Source organism: Scylla paramamosain, chromosome 21 (genome assembly GCF_035594125.1).
Source record: "Scylla paramamosain isolate STU-SP2022 chromosome 21, ASM3559412v1, whole genome shotgun sequence".
NCBI lineage: Eukaryota > Metazoa > Arthropoda > Malacostraca > Decapoda > Portunidae > Scylla > Scylla paramamosain.
The window spans coordinates 16458267-16473266 of record NC_087171.1 but is presented as its reverse complement, the minus strand read 5'-3'; the positions used below and the strand labels follow the sequence as shown (position 1 = coordinate 16473266).

Genomic DNA, 15000 nt, shown 5'->3' with positions numbered 1-15000 from the left:
TCCCTCTCTCCCTTCCTCCCATGCCTTGCACCCTCCCTCCCTCACTGTCAGTATCGCAGTGGCTTGGCTCGCTGCCAGGTATCTTTCGCGTTCTAGATAAAGACACGATTGTACGGCGGCGACCTTGAGAAGCCTCCCTCCTTCCCTCCTTTCCTCCCTGCTTCCTTACGTCTCTGTTCTCCCTGCCTCACACACCTCACCTTTCCTGCCTCCCTTCCTTTCTTCCCCTCCTCTCCCTTTATCCTTTCTTTCTTTTTTATTTTTTTTCTACTATCGCTTATCCTGTCCTTTTCCTTGTATAAAATCTTTTTTGTTTTCTCTATCTGTCTCTTTCACTCACCACTCTTTATTCTCTTTGTTTCCCTGCCACCTTCCCATCTTCCATCCTTCCCTTCACCTCCCCTTTCCTCCCGGCGCTCCAAACTCTCATTTCTCCTTGTAGTGGCGCAGAAAATTCGAACACAAAATGAACTTAGGAGCATTTTATGGCATGGACTACGAAAGAAGGATGGTGACAATAAGGAGGAGAGAGAGAGAGAGAGAGAGAGAGAGAGAGAGAGAGAGAGAGAGAGAGAGAGAGAGAGGAGAGAGAGAGAGAGAGAGAGAGAGAGAACCTTGCGAATTATTTGTTAACTTTTTAAAAATTTTTTTTCGAGAGGATCATGTTACAGTAAGTTTATTGATTTATGTATCTTTTTATTTATTTGTTTATTTATTTACACGTTAATTTGTTTATTTATTTACCTCTGCGCATGTAATCCTCGTCAAGTCTCTTAGTCCAAGTGCTGATGGTCATGTCGTCATGCTGCTGACTGGGCAAATATTTCACCTTTTACTTCACACGTCACTCACTCACTCACTCTGATGACCAGATGAGTTTCTTCACCAGTCGAGGTTGCGCTGAATTCTTACCCTACATATACGAGGACAGTGTCATTAATGTAACTGAACATACGAAGAAATAATCTAAAAACAAAAAACAAAAACAAAAAAAACAAAGAAAAAAAAAAAAAAACAAAGAAACGTAAAAAAAAAAAAAAAAAAATACACTCCTGTGAAAAGAAAGAGATTGCATACAGCTCTCACTTCTATATACGATGAAAGACTAAGTTAAAGTGATGAAATAAAAGAGGGGAAAAAAAATAACAGGAATAAAGATAATGAAAGGTCAGTGCTATAAAACAGGAAGGAAAAAGATAACCACAAAGATTGCACTTGTTTCTCTTACCTCTATGTATCTAGGCAATGTAAATAAATGAGAAGAATTACCACACAAGAAAAGAAAAAAAAAATCAGCCAAATGTCACTGCTACACACCAGAAAAAAATATATTGCACTCATTCCTCACCCATTAATTAATAAGAACAGCGCAGTGTGGGGAAATGTAAAAGAAAAAAAAAGAAAGGCAAAATGTCACTACTGTACGTTCAGAAAAAAAAAAAAAAGGAAGCGAAGGAAAGGTTACTCTGATTTCTTAAACATAGAAAAAAGGAAAATGTGAAATAATGTTAAGAAATACATCAAGAAAGAGAAACAAAACACCAAAGATCACCGCTACATCTCAGGAAAGAAGAGGAAGCAACAAAAGACAAAGTTAACTTCTTAAAACTACAAGAAAGAGAAAAGTCTAAAGGAATGTGAGGCAATACACAAAAAAATATAAAAGAAATAAATAAAAAAGAGAAAGGAACACGAAAGGTCACTGCTATAACTCAGGAAAGAAAAAAAAAAGTATGAGAAGCGAGAGAGAGAGAATGGAGATATAAAAGGTCATTTGAGTCTGTGAGCAACGCTACATCTATCACCACACTCGGCTTCGACCTTTAGCCGGATGACGAGTATGGGAACACACTACTCATCCACTCCTCCTCGTCGCCGCCTCGCTATGAATCACTTCCTCCTCAAACAATCGCCTGCAGACATTACCTTAACAGCAGCGCGTTGTGTTTCCTCATTATCGTCATTTCCACCGACATTACCCTCATCCCTCCTCCGTCTCGTTAGCCAGGCTTTGTTTCTTCATTTTCATTTGATGTTATATGCTCTTCTTCATCCTACTCTTTGTCTTTCTTCGCTTTAATTTTTTTTTCCTAGTCTTCTACTTCTTATCGTCTTATTTTTTTTTCTGCCTATTAATGAGGGATAAAAAAAAAGAGGTATCTAGAACGTCTTAGGTCCAGTTTTACATGCCACTTTGTAGTAATATGATATTAGTCTTGTAAATCTTGTAACATACCAAGAGAGATTTTACTTTCTGCTATCATAAAAGAGTTCACCTCCGCCTCCTCGCACCTCCTCCTCCTCCTCCTCCTCCTCCTTCTGCTGCTTTCTTGATATTTTCTATTTTGTTGAAGATACTAACAAATACTTTTAATGTTTATTTTCACTTTACGTATATAATCATTAATTCTTTCCATCTATTGTAATATATTTCACTTAGTTTTAATAATGTATACAGATTTTTTTTCCCTTGTACATCCCTTTCAACATTCACAGTTCATAATGACCACCAAAAATATCTAGTGCGCCTTTTTCTTTTCACTTCCTTTAATTTTCAGGTAACTTTTCCTTAAAAACCCATCGCGAGGGGCCCCATGAGTTTTACATACAAAAAACTACAAAAGCCTAGTTGCAAGGCATTCTTCCCTCATCAGAGACAGAATATCATACGTCACCTTATTAATCTGAGATTTCCTCGGTCAATCACGTGCAAGTTGGTTTACAATTGTTCTGTCCAGCTCTGTCTGCGTGCGTGTGTGAAAGGAACCCGAGATGAAGAATTATGAAGACGCTCGAAATACATGTTTATATACAGCCCTGGACTGTTCTGTCCTGACGAGAGAGAGAGAGAGAGAGAGAGAGAGAGAGAGAGAGAGAGAGAGAGAGAGAGAGAGAGAGAGAGAGAGAGAGAGAGAGAGAGAGAGAGAGAGAGAGAGAGAGAGAGAGAGAGAGACAAAGTGTAGGAGTGAAATCACCGTCATCATCAGCATCAACAGCATCATCAGTAGCAACGGTAACAACAACAACATCAACAATAACAACAACAGCAACAATAACGAGGTAGTAATAGTAGCACTAGTAGTAGTAGTTTTAGTAGTAGTAGTAGTAGTAGTAGTAGCAGTAGTAGTAAAGATAATAGTAATATAAATAATAAAAAAAATAATAAAACCAATACCAACAACAACAACAACAACAACAACAATATCAACAACAGCTTTACAAAGGATAATTCAAAGGTGGGTAGCGCAATATGATTTTTTTTTTTCGGATTCCCCTCCCCACATTCATTGCATAATCATGCCATTTTACATAAAGCAATGGATGACCCACGTGTGCGTTGGCTTTTTTGTGCGGTCGTGTTTCGAGTTAATATAATAGTGCACGGGAGGGGGCGTGGCATGGGGGCGGAGAGGGGGCACTGCATGGGAGAGGGGGAATCAAAGGTGTGGGGAATGGGGGTTCGGAATCATGGCAAAAAAGGAAAAAAAAATGCTAATAATAATGAGTCAATGATGAATAATGCATGGGACACGAGGACCAACATAAAATTTTAAAAGAAAAGAGAAAAGAAAAGCACGTCAACACCGGAAAAAAAAAGAGAAAGAAAATCATGAGAGAAAAACAACTAATATATGAAATTCGAAGGTTTGAAATAAAAAAAAGAGAGACAAAACAATCATAAATAAAAAATGAAAACTATATGAAAAAGATACAAAAAAAAAAAAAAATTCCAGACCATTCATCAGATTTTCCCAATGACTCACGTACGCGTTGACTCAGAAGTGACTCAGGGAAGGGGAATCATAATCCAACATTTCTTATACCCACACGCACGCGGAAGGTATCGTAGCTTCCTCGTTACTCATATTGGTAGTAGTAGTTTGGATATGCATTCTAAAACTCTCAATTGATGTGTGCCCTTAATAACTGCTCAACGGACATTGCGTTTTAATCAAATGTCCCTGCCCACGCATTTTGAAAGTTATGCAGTTGACCCTCTATAAAAGATAATAATAATAAACCGGTGTACGTATGTGTATTTTGATTACTTCTTTGGAACGTACGGTCTTGTAACTGCGGGATGGTGACTGTAAAAAAGAGGCGTGGCTTTTAAAACGATAACCGTTAAAGCTAACCAATGGAATGAAATAAACTGAACTAGAAACACAAAGTTTGGCTGTTACATTATTACTACTACTATTATTATTATTATTATTATTATTATTATTATTATTATTATTATTATTATTATTATTATTTTCAAAGCAGTCTGCCCATATTTCGAAACTCCTTCACGAAACCTACTTTACTTTTCCGGTGTAAGGCAGCTCTTCTTGACAGGAAAAGCAAACCGCATCACACCACAGCCGTTCTGAGTAACCTTGAATCATGCTTTTGAAACTGGGACGTACCTTCTGTCAGCTGGCGTGTGAATCCATCCCAGCACGACAATGCTTTCAAGGAGAGAGATAAAGAGACAATAAAATATGTGTCTGGTGGGTTCTTACAATGCCCCAACAGCTAGCAGTATTTTTTTATTCATTTTTTTTAACAGGTATAAAGCGTAAAGATTATAAACTGTGGGAATACAAATGTAGTCCAATTTTAAAGCAAGCACTAATGCTACATGCAAGTGCAGGATGAACTCACCGGAATGAGTCTAACACAAGTCTAAAAAAAAAAAAAAAAAAAAAAACACGAAAACACGTACACTTAAAACGGAAATGGACAACCAGCGATAATGGCTTACCTCTCCGTCCAATATGCCTCATCATGTATTATTCTTTTATTCCTGCAGACTTTTTTACATGGGCGTGCTTAATGCAGTATTCCCTCCACCAATGATACCGGTTCAGTGCCAAAAGGAAAGCCAAATCTATAAAAAGCCAACGGAAGAGTGGCACTCAAAGTCCATTTAGCCTTTGAAGCGAGCCGATGCCTCCCTCTCCAAAGTATCTAAAACAATTAAGTCATTCCATTACGTGTTTGGTGCCGGAGATGGACTGCATGGACTCCGCGAACACTGATAGTCGTCGCGCATCAGGAATTTTTTGTGAGTAGCACTGATCACCTCCAGCAGCTCCTGGCTTGGGCAGCACGTTATCTCACCGGGATGGGATGATAAGTTCGTTTTCCAAGTAGATCCTCTCTCTCTCTCTCTCTCTCTCTCTCTCTCTCTCTCTCTCTCTCTCTCTCTCTCTCTCTCTCTCTCTCTCTCTCTCTCTCTCCTGAAGGCATTGTCGTGCTAGGAAACATTCACACGTCATTTGAAAGTCTCGTGACACTCTCACAGGCATGACTCAAATTGACCTACAGCTGTTGTAATGTGATGCAATTTGCTCTTCCCGTCAAGGGGCGCGCTCTTACTCTGGAAAATGTAATAGATTTCTTAAAAGAATTTCAAATCGTAAAGGACTATTTCGAAATCCTTTCATCATTACTGCTGTTACAATGATCTTATTATGATCATAATGAGAGAATTTTGCAAAGATTATGCTTAAAGCAACAATCAGACACTCACATCATGCAAAAAGATAAAGAGAAGAAAGAAAGAAAAAAGTCATGTATCGTGTGAGAGATGAATGGGTGATGTTGAGAGTGCATGGGAGAGGCAGGGGGCGTGAAGGGGCCTGTACTGCGGCGACGCTGTCAGATGAGCCTCTTGCACATAGCGACTCGTCTCCTTCAGTTTTATCAGGATTCGTGAATGCAATTTTGAGATTCCAATGTTTATATGATACTTATGGCCTATATACATTTAACCTTGAGGTGCCTCTTGTGAGAGTGCGCTGCTTTGGGACTGTCAGGTGCATGGACACACGTAAATGATAAATTACATAAGAAAACTTTCGATGTGATAAGCATAAATATAAATTAGAAGGTCATAAAGTTCGAGGACATGCGACCAACACTTACCATGAGTGCCAGCTGATAAAAGTAATTTTTTTTGGTAAAAGATGCCATGTTAACAAGGTTAATATGAAGAGACAAACAATTTCGTGATGCAATATGAGATGAAATACATATTATGGCCTTGAATATTTCAAAACTTAACTAGTGATGACTTGTGAAGACAGCGGAAAATCTGCTCAACGATACTGCAAGACGCTAAATTCAGATACCAGCTAAAAGTTACAACAGAAAAAAAAAGTAGAAAATAAAGGAAATATCACGAAAGTGTTCAGGTACACAAGTACTGAGTGTGTGTGTGGTGAGGCGGACACACACGCTTATACACTGGGAAATCCTGCGCCGTGATAACTTAGGCACATTTTTATTCCTGTCAGGAACCTGATCCCTGGGAACACATTAGGCAGGGAAATCAAGTCCTGCTAGTATACTGTGTGAAGTTTTCGGGAAAGACTTCGTAAGACTATTGGGATGACGGATGCACGTTCGAGGGAGTCAGGATCATGTCATCGAGTAAACTTTTCCCTTCCACTCACGGTTTTTAAGGAACATTCACCACTTTAAGTTGCTCAATGTGGTGTAATCTTCAACTCTGCAAGATTCTTCATGAAATAGTTTGTTTAAAAATATTAATAATCTCAACCACTCCATCATGGCAAGGATGACGTGAATCGCTGGAGTTTCCATGTATACCCAGCACATGATATGTTTTCTTTGTGGAGGCGCAGTGTTTGGAAGCATGGCACGGGTTGAATCTAATTACTGCTTTTCGATTTATTATTGATGTGATTTGAACAACCACTAATGGTCATGATGAATTTATCTAATTATTGTCAATGCTTTTTTTATTAATATAAATGAATTATATTAATTTAATTGTGTATATTGTCTAGTGGGAAAAACTTGTCTAGTGAAATGCAGGCATGAGCCGAGGCGTGGGTAGCGGGTGGGTGGGGGACGCGTCATCCCGACACCGGCTCTCCTGCCTCATCTGTAAATTTACCTCACCCACACTGCCTGCCTGAGTGGGTAATTAACTAATATCTCCATTTACACTAACAACAGGAAGTATATGTGTGTGTGTGTGTGTGTGTGTGTGTGTGTGTGTGTGTGTGTGTGTGTGTGTGTGTGTGTGTGTGTGCGTGTGTGTGTGCACGTGTGTGTGTAGCAACGGTCTGTGTATCTTATCAAAAATGAGTGAAGGACTTTTCTCTTAATTAACTTGCTGTTACCCTGACACTCCTGCTGCAAATATTTTCATTCTCTGAAGAAAGGAACGGACACAAATTGAGGAAAACTTAGTGCTCTAAATGAGACACCAAGTAGCAGATACCAGCTAATAGTTATACGAGCAATAGAAAATATAAAACAGTACAAAATAAAAGAAAAAATCATGAATGTAGAATAGACGATCGAAACAACCCAGCCAATGGAGACGAGCAGCTACTTCAGAAACAGCGGCCATGGACACCGCGATAAAAGATAACGAGTGGTATGGGAGAGAACCGGCTTCGGAGGATTTGTAAGGGGAGACTTGATGAACTGAACAACTTTTAGCAATACGGCGTGCAGAGACCAAGCGGCAGGAGAGTACATGCGTATAGATATGGTCTTCTGCAGAGAGAGAGAGAGAGAGAGAGAAAGAGAGAGAGAGAGAGAGAGAACGTTCCATGTCCAAAACGAAAAAACTGGATGGAACCAAGCACTGACGTCGACATTTCCTAACAAGTCGAGCAACGTTTCACAAAATAACCCATATAAAAAAGAATATTTAGGGACTAACCTTTGATACGGTTCGTTTACCCCAGCAGAACTGTAGCTGAGTAGAACCACAGGATGATACAAGCTTCTCAAAATGTTTGGCTTTGTCGACGCAATCACTGTTGAGAAAGAAAGAAAAAAAATATTGAAATTTCCACCTACGAAGAAAAAAAAAAGTATCTCGTGAACTAAAAGGTAAGAAAAAAAGGAAAAAAGAAAAACACAACATAGTAGAGGACAAGAAGGTAAGGTTCATTCCATTTTTATCTTTTCGGAGGTAAAACTGTAGAATAAACTTAAAGGAGTGACTGTTTCTGAGAGATTATAAGTGGAAGGAAAGAAGATACTTGTTAATGTGCTCCTAAGAGTGAAGAATTGATGCAGAAGAGTGAAACATTGTGATAATAAAAAAGAATAAAAAAAATAGATGAATAGATAAATAGATAAAATAAAAGGATAAAGAAATAAGTAGATAAAGGTAGTGTCTTGAAAGTATCAAAAGCCATTAATGTGGTTCCTGTCACACGATTCGGATACAAGGAAGAGAGAAAAAAAAAAAAAATCGTGTTTGTTAAGCATTCCACAGCTACTGTCTGGGAGGCTCTGAATTCCTACCAGGGTTGTCGCTGATCAAAGAAAAATGTAGGGGATTGTTCACTTCAAAACATTAACTTATGAAAATTACTTGAAATAAAAGAAAAGAAAATATGAAAAAAGAGAGACTGACATTCCTTACCACTGTCTATTTATCCATTTATACTTCAAATTTTCTTTTCCCCCCTTCAACAAATCCAATTCTCGTGACATTACTTTCAACTGCTTATCTATTTGTATATTTTTCCTCTCTAGATTTTCTCCTCTTCTCTTTACCGTCAATCCCGCACCTCACTGACAGAGAAGCAACTCCCAGCCGGCCCTTCCTCGCTCGATAAACAGGCTGCTTCCGGGTCACTGGCTGGCCTGAACAAAAACACGGTTGACAAGTGCAATTAACCCAAATCACGGCTTTGTGTTCTCCTTAATGGCCCTGAACGAGGAGGTCCCGCTGCCCGTCGCCCACCACGCAGGACGCTGCCTCTTTCACCCTTTATTTCTCAGTGATTTTCCCCTTTTGCATATTTTTTAGCCTCTGATTGTTAATGACATCATGACACTCGTTACCTCATTAGAATACCCTTGGAGGCTTTCACTGGGCAGACATCAAATTACAGGCATTGAAAGGCTTGAGTTGGTCCAGTACCCCTTTTGTTCCCAGTAGTGGCTTTCGAAATATGCTCTAAACTTTCAGTAGACCATTTCATTTAGCTTGAAGAGAAGCCATAGTAATCAAAGGGTGAATAAACACAATCTCTCTCTCTCTCTCTCTCTCTCTCTCTCTCTCTCTCTCTCTCTCTCTCTCACACACGCTAGTTTGCGCTTACATGGTAGTGTTTCGCTCTCAAGTGCCTATTTTTTCTTCGTTATATACGAGACGCTGCTTGCAAGGATGCCGCCGTTAGCTACAGTGCACTTGATAACCCAGAACCCTTGTTACAGAAAGTGCTGAGCGAGGTTTTCCAGTTACTCTCAAAGAAAGGTAGAACTCTCGGTAGCTTCTGATAGAAATATGAAGAACCACACTCTGAAACACGCAAATACACTAAATTAATAAAGCATTAGTTAAGACTACATTTTTTTTTTTATGGTGTTTTTACACTTCTAGTGATAGATTAGAAAAATTTCTATTTTATGAACAGGGGAAACAATCATGAGAACTTGGCTAATCATCTTTTTGGCCTTTGAAAATAGTCGTGGTGAGACAACAAGGTGTTTCTGAACATGGGCCCAAAAGCGTCTATCAGAAGAGACACAAAAAGGTGGCGCTTCATATGGTGGTTCTATGCACCTCCCAAACCAGCGTCAAGGGGAAAAAGTAAATCATTTAACAATTTACTAACATTTTTTTTTTTTTTCGTGTGTGTACGCCATTTTTTCCCCCTAGTGTAATAAATGTGTATTATTTTCTGGTGTATATATATATTTTTTTTCCCTACATTCCGCCCGACCTGAACGGACCACTTTTAATATTGTTTGATAATTTTATCGTTCAATTTAGACTTTGGCCAAACGTGTGCCTTTCTCTCTCTCTCTCTCTCTCTCTCTCTCTCTCTCTCTCTCTCTCTCTCTCTATATATATATATATATATATATATATATATATACGAGTATATATATACGTATATTTATAGTATATGGAGTGTAACGTCATGTGTGTATGGCTGCTTGTTGTTGCTCTTCCTCGTGATTGTCACGTTTGAGGTTTTGAGATCTGTATTCAGAAACACTACTCTCTCACCACGACTATTTTCAAAGGCCACAGAGATAATTAGCCGTGTTCTCAAGACTGCTTCTCCAGTAATTAATGAAAAAGTCTTGGTAATCTGTCTCCAAAACCGTAAAAACACCCTTAAAAACACTTGTAAACTAGAACCTTTTGAATGTAGTGGACGTGCGGTGCAGATGTATTTCACAATACGATCCTTTGTTTGCCTTATGAGTTGTTACCAGTCGGGTTCACATGTCCCGGGAAGCATTGTGGTGCGAGTCTTATTACTGTGTTCTTCATGTGCAGTGTGTCTTCAATTGCGTGCTGGGAATACACTAGTTTCTGTCAATCCCTGAACCTTTCTGACTCCGTCGCTTCCTTCATTTATTTTTGGTCGTCGTTTCCGTCAGTGTGTGGAGCCAATTTGTGCCTTATGTAACTTGCGGTCAATTTTTATGAATACTCGAGTCTGTTTATGGAGATGATTTTCTTTCTCTCGTCTCGTCTCTCTCTTGTCTACAACAACTGAAATCTTTTGGAATTTCAACACAGGAAATGGTGTCAAACGTTTGAGGCGACACTCACCTTACTCTGATCTCTCTCTCTCTCTCTCTCTCTCTCTCTCTCTCTCTCTATTGAGGATTGGGATTTTTCTGCATCGCATCATTCGAAAAGGAGTATTTGATGCCAACGACCTTTAGTTTTTACACACTTCAAGCACTCAAGTTTTCACACACTTCAAGCACTCAAGTTTTCACAGAACGAATCGACTGACTGGTTTTGATATTTGAAATATTAACGTTTTACTCATGAAGCATTTCATCATGTTGACCGAAGGATAGTTGTTTTCCATAATTTTTTCTCCACTTTTTCTCGCTAGATTTGTTGATCATTCAAAAGGAGATAAAGAGATTTTCCTTGTTGTCAGCGAGTTGGCATTACAGGTTAGGCAATAGCGTTCGAGAAAACTTTGCAAACCATTCAATAACTCCAAATTTCTCCGGTTCTGAATAATTGTTGGTGCACTGTCTATCATTCTATGCATGACGCTCCGAATGGCGTTGATTTGATTTACTCTGAAGCTTCGCGGGAGTCTTGTGGGAAGATGAATGAATCGATTATTGTAAAGCCGTATAAATCAAACTGACCTGTCGTAAGTTGAGAAGTTAAACTTTAATCTTTCCCTCAGTTATCTCTGCTGCTATTTGAACAACAACCTCTTTCATGAACTTATCAAGTGCAAGTGTGTTCGTTACTAATGGATTAATGTATAAAATTCCCTGTTTACTCTCGTCTTACTTCTACTTCAAAGGAATTTTCTGGAGCAATCTACCTTTTTCTTTTTACTTTGGAATCCATTCAGAGGGGATATCACACACCCACCTACCCATACACCCACCCACCCACCCACACGTAAGAAGATCCTTTCAGTGGATAATAATCGGCAACTGAATAAATGGACAATTAATATTCGCCGTTAAGTGAAGCGTTTCATGTTGGATTATCTAACCAACCGTCGCCAGCGGATTCACTTCAGTCGATTAGAAAACACGCCAACTAACTAATTTTACAAGGATACGGTTGATCTTCGTTAATTCAATGCAGTTCCCTTTGAAGCAAACAGTGAGATATTCAGTAGGGTACGAGAGGTTTCTCCAAAAAGAATAAAACTTAAATCAGGAAGTTGATCCTTTAATGTTTGCTATGTAACATTTATACTCGTATACGCACTGCTTACGTAGAGGACGGCACATTGATGGTGTGTACAGCTAGTTACAAGGAGTTGGGGGATGAATGTAAACCAGAACGTGTTTCAGCAAAGCGTTACACTTGAATTGTAACACTGATGGGGAAATGAAGGTTGGTGTTGCGAGGCGTGTCTGGCGGTACGGAACACGCTGCATAAAACAACAGGGAGAGATAAAAAAATGTATGACAGGATTTTTCTTCCTATTTTTTTACGGTTTTGGTTTCTTTGATATCAACGAGACTGCGAAGAAAATGTAATAATGTATAATGTAAGAGACCGTCTTTGAAAGTAACAAAAAAAAAAAAAAAAAAATACTGAAAGCGTTTGAAGCATAAAATGTGAAAAAACTTATTTCCACTTAAAGAAAATAAAGAAAAGAAAAGAATACTGCCGCTGTTGTGTGTGTTAACTCAAAGATTTCAAGTCACACAATCTTCTGGTGAGAGAAGGATCTTGAACACGGAATATCAATAAAAACCCAGTCTAAGATTCAGTTACGTGTGCAGTAGTAATTCTCTCTCTCTCTCTCTCTCTCTCTCTCTCTCTCTCTCTCTCTCCTCTCTCTCTCTCTCTCTCTCACATTCGTATTGTTCTTGTTCTTCTTGTTCTTATTTTCTTTCTCTTCTACTTCGTCTTCTTCTTCTTCTTCTTCTTCTTCTTCTTCTTCTTCTTCTTCTTCTTCTTCTTCTTCTTCTTCTTCTTCTTCTTCCTCCGCCTCTTTCTTATTACTTAACCCAACCTGACAGGAATGACAGACTGCTGGTTACACTAAGCTACAAAAACCTAACAAGATGTGCTATAAATTAATCACGAATGTCAGACAGGAAGGATCTTAGCTCAAGGTTTCCAAGATCACCTGCATCAGAAAACGGCGCAGCACTGCAGTGGAGAGATTCTTAAATGTTTCTCCTCAGTCGTATGAAAGCTAAAAATCAAGGAAAGTCATGCCGTGTTTTCAAATGTTTTACGTCTTGTTTCTACGACTTTTTGGCATGCTCTAGTGGCGGTTACTGAGATTTTTAAAGCTGTTTACATGATTCTGTTGATAATTTAACGATAAATATGTATCACCAACTAGAAAAACATCCATGAGAACAATACTTATCATCCTTGTAGCTTTTGAGAGTAAACCTTATGAGAAGATGAAGCGTTTCAAAATACAGGTCAAGGAAGATGGAAGCGCTAGGTCATCCGCGACGACAGATTAGGGACGGTCTAGTAAATTATCCGCCAGACCATTTACTAATTACAGGCTCATTCAAGGTTTATCCGTGCACCACCTGGCCTTCCCTTTCCCTGCCCTGCGTCACCCGGCACTTGTGGGTAACTGTGTGAGGGAATACATGGCTCTAGTTCCCTTATGGTGTTACTACGATGACTACTGTAAATCATATACTCTGGCTGTCCAAAAGCTTAGACCTGCCTAGACCATTAATTAATCAGAAAAAAAAAAAAAAAAACGGAAAAGAGCATTCGCATAGAAAAAATGGTGCCAGCTTTTCTCCATTTAGGTTTTACAGGGACTGTCACATGTACCAGGCCTGACGACTTCTTGCAGCTTCCCTTATTTCTTTATGTACTTATGTCTTTTTTTGTTCATCTGTAGTTATATAAGTTATGTTATATTGAAATATCGATATGCAGTAATGACCTACTCAGCATTTAATCGTAAGAGCGTAACCACATAAAAAATAAGGGAAGTTGCAAGAAGCCATCAGGCCAACACGCGGCAGTCCCTGTATAAAACATACCTACCTATTTCCATCTATCATCCTCATTCATAACTTTGTCTAAAATTTGTCTAATCTTCTCAGTCACAGTTAGAATTATGAAGTGAACCACAAGGTTAACAAACAGGTGTTCACACTTATATTCATAACGGAAACAGATGATAAACACTGATCTGAGAGACATAAAATAACTACAACATAAATTACTTGCACATGTGCATACACACACTCACACACACATCCACATAAACACACACACACACGCTACATATACAGATATATTTCTGCATAATTTTAGAACCTACTAAATCAGAGAGAGAGAGAGAGAGAGAGAGAGAGAGAGAGAGAGAGAGAGAGAGAGAGAGAGAGAGAGAGAGAGAGAGAGAGAGAGAGAGAGAGAGAGAGACTTCCTTAAAAACAAACACAATTAGACTCTCCTGTGCTCAGCTGCATCACTTACACAACATTATAATAATATCAGAGTGTTTCCTGGCGTACCACTCATATCATTATTCCTAAAATGTTTGCATGTAAAATTATAAAAAGACGGGAAAATTATAAGAAAAAAGTGAGCTAAGATTACTAATGAGAGGCTGCGCATGCAACAGCCTCGTTAGTTATCAGAAGCAAATAAGGGTAAAATGATGTCTTGAGGGAGGGCAGGTCACACATTGAATCTCACTTTTAATCCCACGGGAAGCGGCGCGTTCAAGGCGGAATGATACTGGGACGTCAACAGCCCCACACATGCATACGAGACAAAACATCATGAGATAAACGAATAATGTAAATTAATAAGAATGAATTAAGTAGAACTGGATTAAACTAGAGAATGAAAGAGATGATGAAAATGGTAATGATGATGGTGATGATGATGATGATGGTGATGATGATGATGATGGTGATGATGATGATGATGATGATGATGATGATGATGATGATGATGATGATGATGATAAAAATAATAATAATAATAATAATAATAATAATAATAATAATAATAATAATAATATAATAATAATAATAATAATAATAATAAAAATTAGAAGAACAGGAAGACATTCTATTTTTCTCACCCTTATTCTTTCCGCCTCAATCGTTCATCCCTTTCTCTAGTAAACTTTGGAAATCCCTGCCTGCTTCTGTATTTCTTGTTTCCTATGACTTGAACTCTTTCAAAAGTGAGGTTTCAAGTTGATTTTTCTATTTTGCAGCTTTATGGGAAGTAGCACTCAAGTGGGATTTTTTTCCTTAAAAAAATTTGTTGCCCTTAGCCCTACTAAAAAAAAAAAAAAAAAAACCCTCTTTTTATTCCCTCATGGTGATTTTCCACCAGCGCTTTTTCACAACGTTTACACCAGCTACCCACACCACTATTACTGCTTTTACGTAAAGAACTTACACCTCTGGACAATAGAAAAATAAAACAATCTCTTACTACTGTCTATTTCAGGTACTTTACACAAATACCCTTTTACGGACCAACTTATGACAGAGCATTACAAAGGATTACAAAGGGAAACAGACAACACTAGGTCATTACG

The 15000-nt window shown here is 38.5% G+C and overlaps 1 long non-coding RNA gene across 1 annotated transcript in view; it reads right to left on the bottom strand.

Moving 5' to 3' along the window:
- The window catches only part of LOC135111122 (uncharacterized), a 42215-nt gene that overhangs the window by 13243 nt on the left and 13972 nt on the right, over positions 1-15000 (bottom strand). The window contains exon 2 of the long non-coding RNA XR_010273562.1: positions 7694-7790. This is a non-coding gene — a long non-coding RNA (uncharacterized LOC135111122). The remainder of the gene's footprint in view (positions 1-7693; positions 7791-15000) is intronic.